General features: G+C 41.4%; 1 pseudogene; it reads right to left on the reverse strand.

Annotated features, from left to right (window-relative positions):
* The window catches only part of LOC112221494, a 30,940-nt pseudogene that overhangs the window by 5,524 nt on the left and 1,551 nt on the right, over positions 1-23,865 (reverse strand).

Raw genomic sequence — 23,865 nt, forward strand, 5'->3', positions numbered from 1 at the left:
AAGTATTTAGTCAGCCACCAATTGTGCAAGTTCTCCAACTTAAAAAGATGAGACAGAGGCCTGTAATTTTCATCATAGGTACACTTCAACTATGACAGACAAAATGAGGGAAAAAAATCCAGAAAATCACATTGTAGGATTTTTAAAGAATTTATTTGCAAATTATAGTATAAAATAGGTATTTGGTCAATAACAAAAGTTTATCTCAATACTTTGTTATATACCCTTTGTGGGCAATGACAGAGGTCAAACGTTTTCTGTAAGTCTTCACAAGGTTTTCACACACTGTTGCTGGTATTTTGGCCCATTCCTCCATGCAGATCTCCTCTAGAGCAGTGATGTTTTGGGGCTGTTGCTGGGCAACACAGACTTTCAACTCCCTCCAAAGATTTTCTATGGGGTTGAGATCTGGAGACTGGCTAGGCCACTCCAGGACCTTGAAATGCTTCTTACGAAGCCACTCCTTCGTTGCCCGGGCGGTGTGTTTGGGATCATTGTCATGCTGAAAGACCCAGCCACGTTTCATTTTCAATGCCCTTGCTGATGGAAGGAGGTTTTCACTCAAAATCTCACGATACATGGCCCCATTCATTCTTTCCTTTACACGGATCAGTCGTCCTGGATCCTTTGCAGAAAAACAGCCCCAAAGCATGATGTTTCCACCCCCATGCTTCACAGTAGGTATGGTGTTCTTTGGATGCAACTCAGCATTCTTTGTCCTCCAAACATGACGAGTTGAGTTTTTACCAAAAAGTTATATTTTGGTTTCATCTGACCATATGACATTCTCCCAATCTTCTTCTGGATCATCCAAATGCTCTCTAACAAACTTCAGATGGGCCTGGACATGTACTGGCTTAAGCAGGGGGACACGTCTGGAGTTTGGTCTTCCAACATGGCGCTTGGTGCGGTTGCTAGGTGATTTGACGTCTTATCTGGTCACAACTTGTGGACTTCTTTACGTGCTGCTGTGCTGTTTGTTGCTAACGTTTCTTTGCTACCTGCCAACTTTACAGTTTTTACTTTTTAATTACCGTTTTATATATCTTTTTTTTTCTTCTTCCCTCGCTCAACTTTTTTCAGTCAACTTTTTCACCCCGGTCACTTTATCTGGACATGGTTCTACAGGACCTCCACCAGCCGAAGCTAAGTAGTAACATTATGCCTTCTAATTGCAGTCGCTGTGCTCATAATATACAGGAGAACGATTGCCTTATGGCGAGGATAGCCATTCTGCATACCCAGCTTCAGACGCAATCATTAGGCAAGGGTAATTTAAGTGTAGGAAAGGATGAAACAGCGTCTGTGCCACCAGTAAGTACAAATAGTAGTATAAATCCCCTTGCACGGTCCCCTCAGCCGGACAATTTTCTAACGGCTTCTAGGCGGAAATGCTGTTGGAATGCTCAACCGGTGTCACTCATTCAGCCGACAGAAACTTTCAACCGGTTCTCCCCATTTAGCAACGAGTTGAAGTCAGAGTCTGAGTGTTCTCTGTTCTCTTCTCCACCCATTACGGGGTCTGAGATGCCGAAGCCTCCCACCATTAGCTCTGACAAATTGAAAACCCTAGTCATTGGTGACTCCATTACCCGCAGTATTAAAAATAATCATCCAGCGATCATACACTCTTTACCAGGGAGAAAGGCTACTGACATTAAGGCTAATCTGAAGATAGTGCTGGCTAAGGCTAAAACTGGCAAGTGTAGAGAGTTTATGGATATTGTTATCCATGTCAGCACCAATGATGTTAGGATGAAACAGTCAGAGGTCACCAAGCGTAGCATAGCTTCAGCGTGTAAATCAGCTAGAAAGATTGGTCAGCATCGATTAATTGTCTCTGGCCCCCTCCCAGTTAGGGGGAGTGATGAGCTCTACAACAAAGTCTCACAACTCAATTGCTGGTTGAAAACAGTTTTCAGCCCCTCCCAAAAGATAGAATGTGTAGATTATTGGCCATGTTTCTGGGACTCACCCACAAACAAGACCAAGCCTGGCCTGTCGAGGAGTGATGGACTCCATCCTAGCTGGAGGGGTGCTCTCATCTTATCTATGAACATAGACAGGGCTCTAACTCCTCTAGCTCCACAATGAGATATGGTGCAGGCCAGGCAGCAGACTGTTTGCCACCCTGCCAGCTTAGTGGAGTCTGCCACTAGCACAGTCAGTGTAGTCAGCTCAGCTATCACCATTGAGACCGTGTCTGTGCCTCGATCTAGGTTGGACAAAACTAAACATGGCGGTGTTCGCCGCAGCAATCTCACTGGAATAAAGACCTACATTCCTGTCATTATTGAAAGAGATTGTGATATCTCACATCTCAAAATATGGCTATTTAATTTTAGATCCCTCACTTCCGAGGCAGTTATAGCCAATGAACTAATCACTGACGTTAATCTTGATGTGATTGACCTGACTGAAACATGGCTTAAGCCTGATGAATTTACTATGTTATATGAGGCCTCTCCTCCTGGTTACACTAGTGACCATATCCCCTGCGCATCCCGCAAAGGCAGAGGTGTTGATAACATATGATAGCAAATTTCAATTTACAAAAAAAGACTGCGTTTTCGTCTTTTGAACTTCTAGACATGAAATCTATGCAGCCTACTCAATCACTTTTTATAGCTATTGTTTACAGGCCTCCTGGGCCGCATACAGCGTTCCTCACTGAGTTCCCTGAATTCCTATCGGATCTTGTAGTCATAGCAGATAATATTCAAATTTTTGGTGACTTTAATATTGACATGGAAAAGTCCACAGACCCACTCCAAAAGACTTTCAGAGCGATTGACTCAGTGGGTTTTGTTCAACATGTCTCCGGACTTACTCTGCCAGTCATACTCTGGACCTAGTTTTGTCCAGTGGAATAAATATTGTGGATCTTAATGTTTTTCCTCATAATCCTAGACTATCGGACCACCATTTTATTATGTTTGCAGTTGCAACAAATAATCTGCTCAGACTCCAAACAAGGATCATCAAAAGTTGTGCTATAAATTCTCGGACAACCCAAAGATTCCTAGATGCCCTTCCAGACTCCCTCCACCTACCCAAGGACGTCAGAGTACAAAAATCGGTTAACCACCTAACTGAGGAACTAAATTTAAGATTACGGACTGCGCTTTAAATCTGCATATTTCTCCAACGCTCAGTTGTCCTGAGTCTGCACAACACTACCAGGACCTAGGATCAAAGGAGACACTCAAGTTTCTTTAATACTATATCTCTTGACACATTGATGAAAATAGTCCTGGCCTTTAAAACTTCAAGCTGCATATTGGACCCAATTCCAACTAAACTACTGAAAGAGCTGCTTCCTGTGCTTGGCGCTCCTATGTTGAACATAATAAACAGCTCCCTATCCACCGGATGTGCACCAAACTCTCTAAACGTGGCAGTAATAAAGCCTCTCTTGAAAAAGCCAAACCCTGACCCAGAAAATATTAATAACTATCGGCCTATATCGAATCTCCCGTTCCTCTCAAAAAAACATTTTTTAGAAGCTGTTGTGTGGCAACTCACTGCATTCCTGAAGACAAACAATGTATATGAAACACTTGAGTCTGGTTTTAGACCCCAACATAGCATTGAAACTACCACCTCGTGAAGGTGGTAAATTACCTTTCAATAGCATCAGACCGAGGCTCTGCATCTGTTCTCATGCTCCTAGACCTTAGTGCTGCTTTTGATACGATCGATCACCACATTCTTTTGGAGAGATTGCTGTCTCTAATTCTGAATAATTGGCTATGAAAAGCTAACTGACATTTACTCCTGAGGTGCTGACCTGTTGCACCCTCTACAACCACTGTGATTAATATTATCTGACAAAGGGGTCATCTATGAACATTTGAACATCTTGGCCATACTGCACAGTTTTCCAGAACAATGCATGAGTCTCCCCAATATGAAAGCTCATCCTGCACATGCCGAGTCCAGTTCAGGTATCACATGGGCTTGCCAGCCATGGGGTGGTAGAAAAATAGGTACATATGACGGCAATACACACCATCAATTTCCAGACGGCATTTTGGCCGTTGAATGGCCTGACATGTGGCAGTCCAGTTCCACAGTGTCTCTGCCTGAGGGGAGGACTGATGGTGGAGCTTATCAAGGACAGTTCTGGGAGATTCAGGATGGCATTGACATTGGAGAGGTGGTCCTATGACATGTGAAGGCCCACTAAGTTGATGACATTTCTTGTCAATGACTGTCAAGTTGTGTTGGTTCATTATAGTGAACACCTGCCTTATGCACTTGTCATTTGTGGTTGCATCCTCCCCATGCACCATAACTGTCAACCATGTACGGCAACTCCAGGGAAGATAGCCAGCATGGTGGACATGATTGTCTGGAAGAAGCAATGTGCCGGCTCAACCCAAATAGGATATGAGTGCACCAGAACATCCCAATGTGCATGACAAATGCAGTGAGCCAGCAGAAGGTCATGTTGGATTCAGGCAGACATATTGGACTAGCAATGAATCAAAGCTCACTTCTAAATGATAAGGAGATGACTTAAATGAAATCAAATTGTATTTGTCACTTGCTTTGTAAACAACAGGTGTAAACTAACAGTGAAATGTTTACTTATGGGCCCTCCCCAACAAAAATAATAAGGAATAAATACACAATGAGTAACGATAACTTGGCTATATACACAGGGTACCAGTACCGAGTTGATGTGCAAGCGTACGAGGTAATTGAGGTAGATGCCGTACATACACGACATGACCAAAAGTATGTGGACACCTGCTCATTGAACATCTCATTCCAAAATCATGGGCATTTCTGGGAAGGCTTTCACTAGATGTTGGAACATTGCTGCATTAATATGGAGTTAGTCTCTGCTTTGCTGCTTCAACAGCCTATGGAGTTAGTCTCTGCTTTGCTGCTTCAACAGCCTCCTCTCTTCTAGGAAGGCTTTCCACTAGATGTTGGAACATTGCTGCTATAACAGCCTCATTGCTGCTATAACTCTCTTCTGGGAAGGCTTTCCACTAGATGTTGGAACATTGCTGCTATAACAGCCTCCACTCTTCTGGGAAGGCTTTCCACTAGATGTTGGAACATTGCTGCTATAACAGCCTCCACTCTTCTGGGAAGGCTTTCCACTAGATGTTGGAACATTGCTGCTATAACAGCCTCCACTCTTCTGGGAAGGCTTTCCACTAGATGTTGGAACATTGCTGCTATAACAGCCTCCACTCTTCTGGGAAGGCTTTCCACTAGATGTTGGAACATTGCTGCTATAACAGCTTCCACTCTTCTGGGAAGGCTTTCCACTAGATGTTGGAACATTGCTGCTTTAACAGACCCCACTCTTCTGGGAAGGCTTTCCACTAGATGTTGGAACATTGCTGCTATAACAGGGGACTTTCCACTAGATGTTGCTTCTTCCATTCTGGGAAGGCTCATTGCTTCTGGGAGCCACAAGAGCATTAGTGAGGTCTTCTGAGCACTGATGTTGGCTGCGGGGACTTGCTTCCATTCAGCCATTATGCTGATGGCTCGGCTCGCAGTTGCCACAAAGTTGAAAGGGGCCTAGCCCGAACGCTGAAAAATATCCCCAGACAATTATTCCTCCTTCACTAAACTTTACATTGTGCACTATGCATTGGAGCAGGTAGCGTTCTCCTGGCATCCGCAAAACACAGATTGGTCCGTTGGATGGTGAAGCATGATGCTCACTCCAGACAATGTGTTTACACTGCTCCAGATTCCAATGGCGACAAGCATTACACCACTCCAGCCGACATTTAGCATTGCGCCTGGTGATCTTAGGCTAGTGTGCAGCTGCTCGCCATGGAAACCAATTTCTTCAATCTCACAATTATTGTGCTGACATTTCTTCCAGAGGCAGTTTGGAACTTGGTACAAGACCTCAGAAAATACATTGTAGACCTCCACAAGTCTGGTTTATCCTTGGGAACAATTTCCAAACACTTGAAGGTACCACGTTCATCTGTACAAACAATAGTAGGCAAGTATAAACACCATGGGACCACGCAGCCGTCAATCCGCTCAGGAAGGAGACGCTTTCTGTCACGTAGAGAGGAACGTACTTTGGTGTGAAAAGTGCATATCAATCCCAGAACAACAGCAAAGGACCTTGTGAAGATGCTGGAGGAAACCGGTATAAAAGTATCTATATCCACGGTAAAACCAGTCCTATATCAACATAACCTGAAAGGCTGCTCAGCAAGGAAGAAGCCACTGCTCCAAACTGCCATAAAAAATCCAGACTATGGTTTGCAACTGCACATGGGGACAAAGATCGTAATATTTTGGAGAAATGTACTCTGGTCTGATGAAACAAAAGTAGAATGGTTTGGCCATAATGACCATCGTTATGCTAGGAGGAAAAAGGGGGAGGCTTGCAAGCCGAAGAATACCATCCCAACCGTGAAGCACGGAGGTGGTAGCATCATGTTGTGTGGGTGCTTTGCTGCAGGTGTTACTGTTGCACTTCACAAAATAGATGGCATCATGGGGTTGGACATTTATGTGGATATAACATCTCAAGACATCAGTCAGGAAGTTAAAGCTTGGTTGCAAATGAGTCTCCCAAATGGACAATGACCCCAATCATACTCCCAAAGTTGTGGCAAAATGGCTTAAGGACAACACTGTCAAGGTATTGGAGTGGCCATCACAAAGCCCTGACCTCAATCCCATAGAAAATGTGTGGGCAGAACTGAAAAAGTGTGTACGAGCAAGGAGGCCTACAAACCTGCCTCAGTTACACCAGCTCTGTCAGGAAGAATGGGCCAAAATTCACCCAATTTATTGGGGGAAGCTTGTGGAAGGCTACCCAAAACATTTGACCCAAGTTAAACAATTTAAAGGCAATGCTACCAAATACTCATTGAGTGTATGTAAACTTCTGACCCACTGGGAATGTGATGAAAGAAATAAAAGCTGAAATAAATCCTTCTCTCTACTATTATTCTGACATTTCACATTCTTAAAATATAGTGGTGATTCTAACTGACCTAAGACAGGGAATTTTTACTAGGATTAAATGTTAGGAATTGTGAAAAACTGAGTTTAAATGTATTTGGCTAAGGTGTATGTAAACTTCTGAAATCAACTGTATACGTACAGTCACTCTGGGGATGACATATTCGATGCACTCATTAATGAAGCTGGTGACAGTGACTAACATCAGGCTGACTGACTAACAGAAACAGATCATACTGACCTACCAATATAACACTGAAAAAATCAAATCAAATCAAATTTTATTTGTCACATACACATGGTTAGCAGATGTTAATGCGAGTGTAGCGAAATGCTTGTGCTTCTAGTTCTGACAATGCAGTAATAACGAACAAGTAATCTAACTAACAATTCCAAAAAACTACTGTCTTATACACAGTGTAAGGGGATAAAGAATATGTACATAAGGATATATGAATGAGTGATGGTACAGAGCAGCATAGGCAAGATACAGTAGATGATATCGAGTACAGTATATACATATGAGATGAGTATGTAAACCAAGTGGCATAGTTAAAGTGGCTAGTGATACATGTATTACATAAGGATGCAGTCGATGATATAGAGTACAGTATCTACGTATGCATATGAGATGAATAATGTAGGGTAAGTAACATTATATAAGGTAGCATTGTTTAAAGTGGCTAGTGATATATTTACATCATCCTACTGTTATCTGTCAAATTCCCATCCAATACGTTGTCTATGTGATATGAAACAGGACAATGACCCAAAACACACCTCCAGGCTGTGTAAGGTCTATTTGACCAAGAAGGAGAGTGATGGAGTGCTGCATCAGATGACCTGGCCTCTACAATTACCCAACCTCAATCCAATTGACATGGTTTAGGATGAGTTGGACTGCAGAGTGAAGGAAAAACAGCCAACAAATGCTCAGCATATGTGGGACTGTTGGAAAAGCATTCCTCATGAAGCTGTTTGAGAGAAAGCCAAGAGTGTGCAAAGCTGTCATCAAGGCAAAGGGTGGCTACTTTGAAGAATATAAAATCAAAAATATATTTGGATTTGTTTAACATTTCTTTGGTTACTACATGATTCCATATGTGTTATTTAATAGTTTTGATGTCTTCACTATTATTTTACAATGTAGAAAATAGTACAAAAATAATGAAAAACCCTGGAATGAGTAGCTGTGTCCAAACTTTTGACTGGTACTGTATATAGCTGTACTGTGAGGTGGAGTATTGTGCACTGACTAGCATCACATACCATGATGGGTTGCTGGACCAGGGTGTTGCAGTTCTCACACATGTTCTCGAGGATCCTGTTAGCAGCGTTGTGGCGGGCATTGGTGGTAGACTTGGAGGCCACGGTCAACGGATAGCTCAAAGACCAGAAGAAAAGAGGGAGAGATAGAACATGGCACGATCATTTAATGAAGTTGGAAAGAGAGCAGAAATAGGCTTCCAACCAAGGCTACCTAGCTCCAGCAGCAGTATGTCAATCGTTACCTGGGGGTCTTACCGAATAATGTCAGTGAGCAGCTTGTGGATGAGGCGGCCCACAAGAGCGCGGGGAGTGTCATTGTGGGCAATCAGCTGGGGGATCACCTATGGGCGAGGGGGCAAGAGGGAGACATAACATAGTTATCCCCCCGTGGAAATGCAATGTGGCTTTCCTATTCTGTTACTGTCCTATAAGACTTTGTTGAATAACTGTTATGGATGATTCATGGCCCAAGACCAACCTTGCCCATGGGAAGAATTCAGTTTCAACTTTTATCACAACGGACATAACAATAAAAGCAAATCGAAAATGAGCATGTGAGATCCAGGTGTCCATCTGAATGGTTTTGATGCCCTCCACCAGTGCCTTGTTGACTTCAGGCCAGTACCCATAGTCAAACCAGAGGGTCAGCACCCTGGAGAAAGTAAACAGAAGCATCAAGTCTTGTGTCCATTGCATATTTATTGACAGGTTCACACACAACAAAACAAAAAAGTTTCCTTGAAAAGCTGAATTTCAACACACATTCAAACCAAAGCAAATCGACACCAAGGCATCAAGTCCATGAAGCAACACAAATTATTCTCTCTGCCACCAGAGGGCTCCCTCTCAACATATTTCAATTCAGGGTCTATCAATATAGGAGAGTAGGAGTAGGGGGGCTGATCTACGTTCAGGTCTCCCCCATCCTTATAATATTATTCATTTTGATCTAAAAGAGAAGATCAGCACTCCTACTCCTACTCCTACTAGATCAGCACTCCTACTCTAAGACCTTTTGTGACTACTGGACCTGGCCCCGTGTGGAGACTTACCTGAGGGTGTCCTGGAAGGTGTTCCCCCTGGAGAGGGAGATGGAGTGGAAGAAACCCTGGACAGCAGGAACCACATAGAGAAGTACCATCTTGGAGAGGTCCTGTGCTTGCCAAACAACAGGGAGAATGAAGGAGAGCTTTCTCCTTTGTGATTGATTGTACTTTGAATTCAGTAAGGCATTAATTCATAGACAGAAGACCTAAGTTGGTCCATTTGAAATTAATAGATTTGTCTGAATTATCTTACCACAAACAAACAACCAATTTGTTGTCAACAGAGCAGAGGGAAACCTTAATCTACTGCTTGCACAATAGGTTTTTTCTGTCACTCTTTCGGCACCTCTTTTTTGGTGTGATATGAAGTTGTCACACCAGCCTCACGTGTCCTTCAACTCAGATTCTCTCCTTGTCTCTCATTGACATCAACATGTGATTTAGGCAACGTTTCAAGTTACACACAGGTCTGTCAAATTAGTTCGGATTGGTCCCATAGTGAAGATTGAAAGGGCAGGTTAGTGTTTGTGGATGTAGGAGGAAAAAGGGTTCAAGATGGCTGCCGCCCTTGCCTTGTTGGCCTTCTACTCTGTGCAGTCCAGCTCGCTGTTGCTGGCCTCACTGTTGGCGCTGGCACCACAGGCGTGGTCCTTCTTTTCTTCTTGTCCCGTCCCTGGTTCTGGTTCTGTGTACACTGCCCATGAGTGCCAGGCCTGCAACAACAACAAAAATACACCAGGTGTTTTAATGTTTTAATTTTATTAGGGGTTATAGAATGTTAGGTGTACATGTTTAAACATACGTTTGAACTCATGTTATCACATCAACTTCTAGTGTGTTAGCCAATATGAAAGATATGTGAGATGTCCCAGAGGAGTAGGGCCTCTGGGAAATGTTTTGGGTCTAAACAGACCATGTTCTTGATTTGTTATGTTGTTATGTAATGAGATAGTTGAGAGATAGAGGATGGCACTCAAGGGATGAAAAAGTGGCATTTCTTGTCTGCAGTGTGGGCATGGGCATACAGTATAACACTCCAAGAGTGTCCTTGGTTCCTTTCAAATCAACTCATAACAACACACAAACCTTATGTTTAGTACAGTGGTTCCTCCTTTAAAAGTTGTGAGCTTACACCGTGGGACTTAGAGGTACCCTGCGTCACGGCTTCATTGCTCCAGACCACCACAAGGGGGAGTTAGAGCACTCATTATGCATTTGGGTCCCAAGGTTTTCATATGACCAATCATATCGAGTGGTTCCAATAACAAATTTGACAAAACATTATGGTAGAAGCAAATGTAAGTGGTTATAACGTCATAACGAGTCAAGCAAGAAATGTATAATTGAGAGGAATATGTTAGTTGATGTAGAGACAAACGTGCATATTTTTTTGCCATAAAGTTAATTTACAAAAATCCCTATTTAGCAAGTTAGCTGACTAGCTAACATTAGCCAGCTAGCTGGCTGGTGTTATGACATGAGAATGAATTTGTAATGCGTGTTGTTTAATGTTTTATGGACTCCTGAGAAAACCAGCAAACCAGGCTGTCGTCTTGTGAAACAGTGGATGTAAAGAATCTAGCTAGCTAAAGCATTTACTGCAAATTTAATGTAGAACTGTGTTAGCTTGAATTGCTTATATTTGCCATGCAATACAGTTGAAGTAACATAGCTAGCTATTTATTTGCTTATTGTGTAGTGGAGGATAAAAATAACTGTACGCCTATGGATGTGTAGCTAGCTACAGTATGTAGCTGATCTGTGTATGGACCATTAGTTCAGAACCTATGAACCTGTTGTTGTATCGACTTCAAGTCTGAATGGCATTAATGAAGCCAATGGATTGAGTAGAATATAATAACTTTATTGTGACAAGGATGCAAGTCCTATATACATGTACTGTAGTTATTACCACGAATGAGATTCTGACATTGTAGCCTGTACATTGAATATATTCACTGATCATGTACTCGACCTTGGTAAATAAAGGTGTGGTTCAGGTATGAATCTCCAGATGTATCAAATTCCATTATTTGAATGATGCTGTTTCTGCATGTATGTATTACAATTATACACTTCAACAGTGTTTACCACTCCTGCTCCATCAATGATTACACATTGTAACTATGTAATAGACTAGAAACATGATTTAAGTAAAGGCTGATTTGTAATTCATATATACAGAAAAAAACAGTACACCACACTTCCTATGCATATCTAACTCCCTTCATCTGCATTAATCTGAGGACACAGGATAGTATTTCAATGAGATACTTAATTTCACCAGTGGAGAATGTGAAACGCTTTATTGAAAGTTCATTATCCAGGTGTTATAAATATTCTATTATAAATACAAGTTCAATCTGTACTTCAATGCACATCTGGTTTGCATTATAAAACGAGGAAGAAAGGTGGGGAGAGAAGTATAGAAGACAAAAGGAAAGAGGTAAGAACAGAGGAGCAGGGAAGACAGCATAAGATTAATGAATTCCAATGCTACCTAATACTCTCTCAGTTCATCACAATTATAGTGTCTCTTGTGGTGTCTCCTAACCAGGCTCCTAGTCGGCCCGAAGGTTATCTTAAGAGCGGGTGAGGTGGCGTTAAGGGGACTGGCACCGTCTCTCACATCAAAACATACCTGCAGACGAGTGACAGACAGAGAGCATGATTAAGCCATGTTTTTTTTATTCTAACACGGTCAGTCATCATCAGGAGGTGAAATGCAAAACTGACCTTGGATCATTAACTCAGGGACTACTACATCTCTATCTGTATTTCAATGTAAAGCATCTCTTTAATAATACTTCCTGTATAATATAAACTGACCTTGGATCATTAACTCTGGGACTTCTGCATCTCTATCTGTATTTCAATGTAAAGCATCTCTTTAATAATACTTCCTGTATAAAATCCCGTATAACACATAGTGCTAACATTGGATAGATAGATACGTGTAGCATGTGACAAGAGCAGGATAATATCAAAGATAGCGTCACAAATGAATACATAAATACCACTTGAAGCTTGACGATGAGTCGATCCTTTGAATCAGCTTTGCAATGCTGAGGCAAAAACAAAAATGTGCACCTCTGAGTCCCCAGGAATGAGAACCACTGCTCTTCATTGGGAACTCTTAATCTGCAGACAGGCTTTCACAGCTCTCTTTATCTGAGGCCAGAAAATCTCACAAGAAGTAGACTACACAAAAGTACCTGCTCTATCCAGAATAGCCTACTCTCTCACTTTGACAGCTGGGCCTGCTATCCTTCCCCCTCCTCCAAAAAATACAACTGTTTGCAATTATCATGAGTGGCACTGGGGCTAAAACAATATCCTACATAGTGTGGCAGGACTGCACCTAAAAAGGCTGGATACTCATAACTAATCGAATAGCATGCATGTATATGTCCTGACCAAAATATGAGGAGTCAGTGGTAGGGTTCACTTGACGTTGCAGCACAGCAAGATTCCCAGTAGACAGGGGCATGGGATGTCAGGAACAATGACCCCATTGTCAGTGTTTCCAGATACCAGATTATCCTCCTGAGAAAGCAGGTTGTCACGTTCTGACCTTTATTTCCTTTGTTTTGTCATTATTTAGTATGGTCAGGGCGTGAGTTGGGTGGGCAGTCTATGTTTGTTTTTCTATGTTTTGGGGCATTTCTATGTTTCGGCCTAGTATGGTTCTCAATCAGAGGCAGGTGTCATTAGTTGTCTCTGATTGAGAATCATACTTAGGTAGCCTGGGTTGCACTGTTTGTTTGTGGGTGATTGTCTATGTTAGTGGCCTGTGTCAGCACAGGTCTATGTTGTAGCTTCACGGTCGTCATTTGTTTATTGTTTTGTATGCAGTGTCAGTACTTTCTTTATTAAAGATTTACCATGGACACTTACCACGCCGCATTTTGGTCCGACTCTCCTTTTCGCCTCTCCTCTTCGGAAGAAGAGGAGGAAGACCGTGACACAGGTCCTCCACCTGCTGAATCTGGAACGCTCAAAAGAAACACATCTGTAACAGTGACAATACATTTGGCAGCAACAGGGGCTTGACAGTCCAGTGAAAATGGTTGAGTGTTAATGTGGTGTAAATCTGAATATTAGCAGCTGACACCTTAAGGGTTGTTTAATTAATGCTTGTGAGACAGGTTCCATGTACAACAAGACAGGCAGAGAGGAAGAGAGAAAAACAACACAGAACAGTTTAATTACCTCTGGTTATGGACACTTTTGGCAGCAATAAAGCTTCCACGGCCTGTTCCTCGGACAGTGAACATACATCTGAAATGAAAGAAAATAGCTTATTTTTTGTAGATATGAAAATAATAACTGAGATATGACCTTTCAATCTAAAGCAGCAGATGTAATTTTCAGGATGCGACAATAGAGCACAGAAAGCTTAACACCAGACTGCTGCTGTGGTTGTTCATTAGGTGATGGGACATATGCAATATGTATACAAAATAATATACTCACCTTCCTTGAAAATCCATCTATACCACCAAATGTTGTATCTTGAAAAAAACCACATTGGAATTAAATGTGAAATGTTTAACCTATTAACCTGATTCATTATTTATCTATTACCAGTTTAACATATCCAATTTCATACATCATTGAAAATGTGTCTAGGAATAAGTAAGATTAAAAAAGATAAAATAACTTCTTAGATTTGATGGAGACATTATACATCTTAGTACCTTATCAATGTATGATTTGTATCAATGTGTACAAGAGACAGGGGTGCAGGAACTGAGTATTTTTGCCGAGCAATGCAACGAAGCTGGATCATTCTGGCAATGATACCTGCACCATCTACACACTGCAGAGACTCCCTAACTATTCACCATTGTACACGATGGCCCACTGCTCTGAGACTTCCTTTGACCATTCTAAAGCCCGCATGGGGCATCTTGCCTTAATGTCCCTGACTTTCTGGTCTAACTCTTCATCTGACATATCAGAATAGCATTCCCTTACAGACATATTGTGTTCTTTCATCACTCTGTAAAAACAGCTAACCGTTACACTGTCATGAAATATGATTACATATCGACTATGAAGCAAATACGACATGGCCTGCTTATGAGTTGCCAAGAAAGAAAGTTAGATGAATTCAACTGAAAATGGCGAGAACAGGAATTTGTAGCTAAATATTTTTAGTTAGCATGAGAATAAAAATTGCATGATTTATCATTCTACGGGATGTACAGTGGTGCAAAAAAGTATTTAGTCAACCACCAATTGTGCAAGTTCTCCCACTTCAAAAGATGAGAGAGGCCTGTAATGTTCATCATAGGTACACTTCAACTATGACAGACAAAAGGAGAGAAAAAAATCCAGAAAATCACATTGTAGGATTTTTAATGAATTTATTTGCAACTTATGGTGGAAAATAAGTATTTGGTCACCTACAAACAAGCAGGATTTCTGGCTCTCACAGACCTGTAACTTCTTCTTTAAGAGGCTCCTCTGTCCTCCACTCGTTACCTGTATTAATGGCACCTGTTTTAACTTGTTATCAGTATAAAAGATACCTGTCCAGTGTACCTATGATGAAAATTACAGGCCTCTCTCATCTTTTTAAGTGGGAGAACTTGCACAATTGGTGGCTGACTAAATCCTTTTTTGCCCCACTGTATGTATGTATGTAATATAGTAGTATGTTATGAACCGACACTGAATCTTAGGAGCTAACTACTAGCTATGTAACGTTAGAAGTTGGACGGAAGAGCGCCCAGTGCTGCTTACCTGAGATGCCGTACAGTCCTTCTACGTAGGTGTCCGCTATGACTTCCTTTTTTGTTTTCAAATGCATTTTTTGTTCTCTAAATCTTCTTGGGGAATAAAAAGCATAATGTTTTGCGCTGTATTACAAAATATTTGATTGCAAATTTTTTTTTTTTACTTTGAAGCCTCGTTTTTGCCTTCAGAAAAAAATATTTTGGATTGAAAATAAAAACGTTTTGCTCTCAACAAAAAGAAATCCATTTGTTCCAAGTTGGGGAGGGGGGCTAATAGCTGAACAATAGACTATTCAACCTTTAGTAAAGAATAGTCTAATAGCCGAGCTAGGTGTGAAACCGCCCGCCCTATCACTGACCAGATTTGCCCTGACGACAAAGGGGTAGTTAGAGCACTGATTATTATTATTATTTTTTGTCCCAATGCTCTACTGTGTCTCTAACTGACTGAATGGGCAGTATAAACCAAAGAATAAACTGATTATTGTGGACGAATGAAACAGGGAGCAGATTTCAAACCCTCAACCTTCTTGCCTGAAGGCCAGCGCATTATCGACAGTGCACAAAAGCATGCTCAAGCCCCAGAGTCGATAGAGTGTGCCCTTGCGGTAGCTTGCTACTCAATGTAATAAAGTAATGACTTTTCAAATAAGTTACCTTACACGTGATGTTGGCTGACAATTTGTTAGCTACGCTGTCCTTACAAACCACATAGCATATCATTACAGCAGTATGTTAGCTAGCTACCTAACATTAGTAGTTATACATCAAACTTGCCCGTATATTAACTATAGGCTATCTAACTAACTACTCAACATTTAATGACTTGATTATTCCCGTCATTCTTAGCGTAGCTAAATGCTATAGTCATTCTGCGTTCTCAATGGACATTCAGGTGCTTTCGTAGAATAATGAATTTATGGTGAGTAAAATGGTCAGAGGTCTCATTTGTGTCTGGAAGTAGCTAGCAAGCTAGCCAACGTTAGGTTGTGTGTATGACTGCCGTTGTAAGGCCAGAACACTCAAATCAACCCTATGTTCAGTGTGCGCTCTGAGAGTGAAACTTTCTCAATTTACCCAGAGGGGTTTTCATTTTTCATGGAATAGAAACACCATAATATTAATCAAATGAATTAAGCAAGTAGCAAGTAGAATAAATAAGCAAGCATCAGTCAAAAGTTTGGACACACCTAATTATTCCAGGATTTTTCTATATTTTTACTATTTTCTACATTGTAGAATAAATAACATATTTGGAATCAGTTAAGAACTCATTCTTATTACAAGGACAGCCTACCCCTTCCTCCCGGTCGGGGGATTGAACTTTGGTCTCCTGCTTGCCTGGAATATGAAAGACTATCAAATGCTTCTCAAAGGTGCCCTCTGGTGGTCAAACTAGCAATAACTTGCATTAACAGAAAAAATTGCTAAAAAAAATGGCCCAATTAAATGACGTGCCACAAAATGCTGCCCGCAAGGTGTGCCACAACTGTTTAAGGAGGAACCACTGTAAATGGAGGACTCAACATGAATGCCTGATGGCAGTGACAGGGGTTAGAGGTGAAAGGTGAGGGAGGTGACTGACGTTGTATCAGTTGCGGTCGTGCTTCTTGGAGTGGCTGTAGTACTGCAGCTCTTTGGGGATGGTGCTATCGTTGAAGCCCTCCAGACTGAGCTGCCACTCACCTCGCTCCAGGAAGCACTTAGAGAGGGAAGGAGGGATGGAGGGAGAGAGTCTTGGTCACACGATGGGTCGTCAGCCGAATACGGCCTACGCTCTAGGGCTTGTTTTCACAAAGTCTCTCAGAGTAGGAGTGCTGATCTAGGATCAAGTCCCCATCTCATTCATAAATATCTAGAAGCCAAATAATTCTAGATCAACACTCATACTATGATACATTTCATGAATACGGGCCGAGGGTTGCATCAAGGTCCAATTAATCTGAAGAGCCTTGGCAAGCTTGTGTCAACAGCTAAGGGCTGGTATGTGATATGAAGCTCTTACAGTAAGTCAGGCCATATAAACTTGTTTGTTAGCATGATGATGAATGCTTTCCACGTGGTGTTTCCTGGCAGCCAATCTACAGAGAAGTTGCCACAGAGGAGGCACGTCCACACACCCCTCTCTACCCCTTATTGCCTTGTTTGTCCACTGACATGGCCTTAGGCCCAGATCTGTGCTAAACTCGGGAGTAAAATTGAATTCACTGAATCCACTTTTTACTTGACTATGAGAAAAGTCTGTTCGGTTGTTACAACTTCTTAAATATGTTGGTAAAGTTATCATTTATACACTGTGCTCACTGTCACCACAAGTTGTCTGGGAGAGTTGGCAATGGATGTCCAACACAGTACAAGTGCAGTCCATTAATTAAAATGAAGAAGAATGATGGGAAGAGTTGTAATAAAAAATCACAAGTGATTCTAAGACCTTTCTGTAGCTAAAGTAATGTGCCGCTGCTTTTGGTAATGATGCCTAAGTTTGATAAACGTCTTTGCGCGACATCAATCTTCTTTCTCTTTTTAATATTGCCAAGCGTGTGATTGGTTTATAACACATCTCACCAGGAACTGGAGAGTGCTGCACAGCGTTCCACCCCTCAGCTCCTAACTGTGTGGAGCACTATTTCCAGAGAGAACTTCTAATAAATGATCCATCAGCATTACCTAATCCTGCTGAGTACTTTTCCATGTGAAAATACACAACCGGTTCAGTTTGTCTCTGACAAACCTCTTCTCCTTAAGAAAAACACAGAAAAACTAGTGCCAGTAGTGCTTCTGTGTTACCACGAGAACTCAGAAGATTCCAAGGTTGCAGGTCTTATCATGGTAATTGCCTTGTAACGTGTCCAGTTTTCAAATAAATAGCTCTAAAATTACAGCAAATTATTTTGGGGAGATGGAGTGTGTGTGTGTGCACGGACCAGGTGTGCACCTTTCCACAGTGCCGACCTGTTTTCGGGAAAGTGTGTCAGCACGTCTGGAAGAAAATGGTGCTAACCAAGTTACACAGGTGTTTTCCCGAAACAACATTCCACAGACAATGAGAATCCCTGTCAGGAAGTGCAATGGCAGGTATGAAACATTCCTTTCCTGGTGTCATGTTCGCTTGTTGCCTCAATGGAATTATGAGGTGTGTTTGTAGAGTGGCTAGTGAAAGACTGCATGCCCCTTAAAAGGTGAAGACTGCAATGCCTGAAAATGTAATCTAATCCTACATACATTTGAAGTCGGAGGTTTACATACACCTTAGCCAAATACATTTAAACTCAGTTTTTCACAATTCCTGACATTTAATCCTAGTAAAAATTCCCTGTCTTAGGTCAGTTAGGATCACCACTTTATTTTAAGAATGTGAAATGTCAGAATAATAGAGAGAATTATTTATTTCAGCTTTCAATTTGAATATTACTGTCCATCAATGATTCCCAACCAAAATTACTGAGCTTGAGCAATTCTGGCAAAAACAATGGCCACTTGTTTCCCTAAGAGTTGTGAAAAGTTGGCAGAATATTATTCATGATTCACAGATGTAATAGTTTCCACCAATAATAACCTCTGGGGTGTGAAGACATGCAATCAAGACATTTTCCTTTTTTTAAATTGATTTTTAAATGTTTTATTTATTGCACTTTGAATCTTTGGAGTAGGTTGTGTAGATACAGTTGAAGTGGGAAGTTTACATACACTTAGGTTGGAGTCATTAAAACTCGTTTTTCAACCACTCCACACATTTCTTGTTATCAAACTATAGTTTTGGCAAGTCAGTTAGGACATCTACTTTGTGCATGACGTAAGTAATTTTTCCAACAATTGTTTACAGACAGATTTCACTTATAATTCACAAATCCAGTGGGTCAGAAGTTTACATGCAATAAGTTGACTGTGCCTTTAAACAGCTTGGAAAATTCCAGAAAATTATGTCATGACTTTAGAAGCTCTGAGAGGCTAATTGACATAATTTGAGTCAATTGGAGGTGTACCTGTGGATGTATTTCAAGGCCTACCTTCAAACTCAGTGCCTCTTTGCTTGACATCATGGGAAAATCAAAAGAAATCAAGACCTCAGAAAAAACATTGTAGACCTCCACAAGTCTGGTTCATCCTTGGGAACAATTTCCAAACACCTGAAGGTTCTGATTGGCCATAATGCCCATTGTTATGTTTGGAAGAAAAGGGGGAGGCTTGCAAGCCGAAGAACACCATCCCAAATGTGAGGCACGGTGGTGGCAGCATCATGTTGTGTGGGTGCTTTGCTACATGAGGGACTGGTGCACTTCACAAAATAGATGGCATCATGAGGATGGACAATTATGTGGATATATTGAAGCAACATCTCAAGACATCAGTCAGGAAGTTTAAGCTTAGTCGCAAATGGGTCTTCCAAATGGACAATGACCCCAAGCATACTTCCAAAGTTGTGGCAAAATGGCTTAAGGACAACAAAGTCAAGGTATTGGAGTGGCCATCACAAAGCCCTGACCTCAATCCATTAAACATTTGTTGGCAGAACTGAAAAAGAGTGTGTGAGCAAGGAGGCATACAAATCTGACTCAGTTACACCAGCTTTGTCAGGAGGAATGGGCCAAAATTCACCCACATTACAGTGGGAAGCTTGTGGAAGGCTACCTGAAACATTTGACCCAAGTTAAACAATTTAAAGGCAATGCTACCAAAAACGAATTGAGTGTATGTAAACTTCTGACCCACTGGGGATGTGATGAAAGAAATAAAAAGCTGAAATAAATCATTCTCTCTACTATTATTCTGACATTTCACATTCTTAAAATAAAGTGGTGATCCTAACTGACCTAATACAGGGAATTTCTACGAGCATAAATGTCATAAAAACATAAAAGCATAAAAACTGAGTTTAAATGTATTTGGCTAAGGTGTATGTAAACTTCCGACTACAACTGTATCTCCCTGGCATATTACATCATTTATGCAGCAGCATACAAGACATTTTTGGACTCACCTTGTAGTGCTGTGCTCACAACAGGAAGGTGGCGCAGCTATCCTTTTTGTGGGAAAATGTTGTCATCAAATTCTGGCATTCTCTGGATTTATGGTTCATTCAGGACAACTGGGAACTCGGAAAAAGTCGAATCATGACATCATTGAGCTTCAGGCCAGAGCTCTAGAAAGAAGCCAGAGTTCCCGACTTGGAATTCGGAGTTGGATGACCGTTCAAAACGTATTTTCCCAGTTGGAGCTCTTTTTATTCCAGAGTTCCCAGTTGTCTTGACCTTACCAAAGTCTGAAATTGACCAGTTCCGAGTTTCCAGTTGTTTTGAACGTGGCATAAATCATGCTGGATTGACAGCATGGCCAATGTATTCAACCTTTTCTGGCCCATGGTGTAGAATGTTTATCATTTTAAGCTTGGAAAAGACACCCTTAAACCCAGACCACACACCGACTCTACTGAATAGCAGGGTAGTGATTGTTTTGCAATGCTTGCAGTTAGCCACTGATTCCTTCCAAACCACTCATTGTTGAATTTGAAATTTCCAGCTTGTTGTTCAATGTTTATGTCCAATGGCCAATGAGCAGCGATACGTTTTATCTATAATTTCTCTTCATATGACAAGAATTTAGAAGGATTTTCTAGTAGATTGGTTACCAAACTTTTTATACCCCTTCAAACATTCAACCTCCAGCTGCATACCACCTCTAGCACCAGGGTCAGCGCACTCTCAAATGTTGTTTTTTTTGCCATCATTGTAAGCCTGTCACACACACACTATACGATACATTTATTAAACGTAAGATCAAGTGTTTGTCACAATCCGGCTCGTGGGAAGTGACAAAGAGCTCTTATAGGACCATGGCACAAATAATAATATAAAAATCAATTATTTTATTCTTTATTTAGCCATCTTACAAAATTGTGAATAACTCACCACAGGTTAAAAGGGTTTGGCTACCTGTCTTTGACATTGTGTTGTTATTCACTGAACACTAGATGGTTTCATTGTATTTTGGCAGTGAAACCCCAGTTAGTGGATTGTCGACATGATTCATTATGATGACTGCTTGTCTAGCTTGACATGATCAGTCCAATCAAGATACACGGTAGATATAGCGTGATTCATGATGATGACTGCTTGTCTAGCTTGACATGATCAGTCCAATCAAGATGATTCATTCATGATGACTGCTTGTCTAGCTTGACATGATCAGTCCAATCAAGATACACGGTAGATCATGATGATGACTGCTTGTCTATCAAGAATCAAGATACACGGTAGATATAGCGTGATTCATGATGATGACTGCTTGTCTAGCTTGACATGATCAGTCCAATCAAGATACACGGTAGATATAGCGTGATTCATGATTCTGTGTGGACACTTGCAATTTTTTCATTTATGAGGGGAAAAACAGTTTTGCTACCGGTAATGGACTGAGTTATGATTCCGTTGGATTGTCAACTGCTGGGGAAGGGCTACAAACTGTTTGTGGACAACTTCTATACAAGCCCTACCCTGTTTACAGAGCTCAGGAAGCGGGAGGTGTGGGGTTGTGGCACCATTCGTACCAACATGGTGGGATTTCCAAAGACCAAGGTGAACGACATGCCTAAGCGGGTTGAGCGGGGTACCATGTGATGGATCCGTGAAGATAGCCTGCTGTTTGTGAAGTGGATGGGTACCAGAGAGGTGGTCATGTGCTCCAGTATCCACAAGTCCTTCAGTGGAGATCACGTCATCAGGCGTGTGAAGGACGGTGCCGGGGTATGGACCACAAAAAATGTCCCCATTCCAGCTGCTGTGAAGGACTACAGCAAGAGCATGGGAGGTGTGGACCTGTCAGATGCGCTGATAGGATACTACAATGTTCTTCACAAGACCATGAAATGGTACAAGACATGTTTCTATCATTTCATTGACATTGCTGTGATGAATGCCTTCATCCTCCAGAAGGAAATGGCTAAGAGCTGTGGACAGCCCCCCATCTCACAGCTAGCCTTCAGGGACCTGCTCAACCAGGAGCTTGCTAGCTACAGCAAGTCCACTGCAGCACCTTCTGCTCCAACCAGTGGTGTTCACTCTCTGCAGGCATGAATGTGCCACAGGGCAGAAAGGGCACAGTAGGCAGACATCGTTGTGCCCTTTGTCACAGGAAATGCCCCATCACCTGCACCACCTGTTCAGTAAGCCTCTGCTTTACAGCAGAAAGAGACTGCTATGGGCCATGGCACCAGCAGCACAATATTGTGTAGAGGACTGAGGGTCTTCACAATATTGTGAATAGAAAATGTGTAGATAGGTACCCTGGTTATATGTTTGTTTATTATTATTATTATTTTTTTCATTTTATATATTATTTTTTGGGGTGTGTTAGAATAGCATTTATGTATTTTGTATATAGTTATTTCCTTCCAAATGTATCACTGTACCAATTCGGCCACTTGGGTACATTTGGGTACATTTGTGTGGGACACCTGGGTGACTTCATGCTCAATGTCATGTAGCTCGCTCATTTTTGAAGTTATCTGTCCACAACTTTGCTCAGCTGTTGTTGCCGTCTTATGTTCTTCATTACAATCATTCCCAGCATCCTATCTGTATGTTTGGCTGTTCTTGGTCATTTGAAAGATGATGCAGCAACAATAAAAAACAGAAAACGTATGTTTATTTCCTTGTATTTTATTCTACCAGATCTATTGTGTTATATTCTCCTACATTCAATTCACATTTTCACAAAATTCAGAGTGTTTCCTTTCAAATGATACCAAGAATATGCATATCCTTGCCTCTGGGCCTGAGCTACAGGCAGTTAGATTAGGGTATGTCTTTAGGCGGAAATTGAGAAGAGGGGGGGGTACCCCAAAGAGGTTTTAAACAAATCAAAATATATTTTATATTCTTCAAAGTAGCCACCCTTTGCCTTGATAACATCTTTGCACACTCTTATAGACAGTGTAGACATTGTTAATGTTGTAAATGACTATTGTAGCTGGAAAAGGCTGATTTTTTTATGGAATATCTACATAGGCGTACAAAGGCCCATTATCAGCAACCATCACTCCTGTGTTCCAATGGCACTTTGTGTTAGCTAATCCAAGTTTATAATTTTAAAAGGTTCATTTATCATTAGAAAACTCTTTTGCAATTTTGTTAGCACAGCTGAAAACTGTTGTCCTGATTAAAGAAGCAATAAAACTGGCCTTCTTTAGACAAGTTGAGTATCTGGAGAATCAGCATTTGTGGGTTCAATTACAGGCTCAAAATAGCCAGAAACAAAGACCTTTCTTCTGAAACTCAGTCTATTCTTGTTCTGAGAAATGAAGGCTATTCCATGGGAAAAATTGCCAAGAAACTGAAGATCGTTACTCCCTTCACAGAACAGCGCAAACTGGCCCTAACCAGAATAGAAAGAGGGTTGGGAGGCCCCGGTGCACAACTGAGCAAGAGGACAAGTACATTAGTCTGTCTAGTTTGAGAAAGAGACGCCTCACAAGTCCTCAACTGGCAGCTTCATTAAAGAGTACCCACAAAACACCTGTCTCAACGTCAAGAAAAAGCCATATCTCAGACTGGCCAAAAAAAATAAAAGATTAAGATGAGCAAAATAACACAGACACTGGACAGAGGAACTCTGACTAGAAGTTCAGCATCCTGGAGTCGCCTCTCCACTGTTGATGTTGAGACTGGTGTATTGCGGGTACTATTTAATGAAGCTGCCCGTTGGAGACTGTATAATCAATCATCCTCAGCCAGCAGGTATCCAGCTACTTATCTCCAACCAAATGTGGCATGGTACCAAGGGTATTATGAGGCTTGTCTTATGTTGCTTCAAAGTAGCCGAGCTAAAATCCAACTAAACATGCA

This window comes from Oncorhynchus tshawytscha, linkage group LG22, assembly GCF_018296145.1.
Source record: "Oncorhynchus tshawytscha isolate Ot180627B linkage group LG22, Otsh_v2.0, whole genome shotgun sequence".
Classification (NCBI taxonomy): domain Eukaryota; kingdom Metazoa; phylum Chordata; class Actinopteri; order Salmoniformes; family Salmonidae; genus Oncorhynchus; species Oncorhynchus tshawytscha.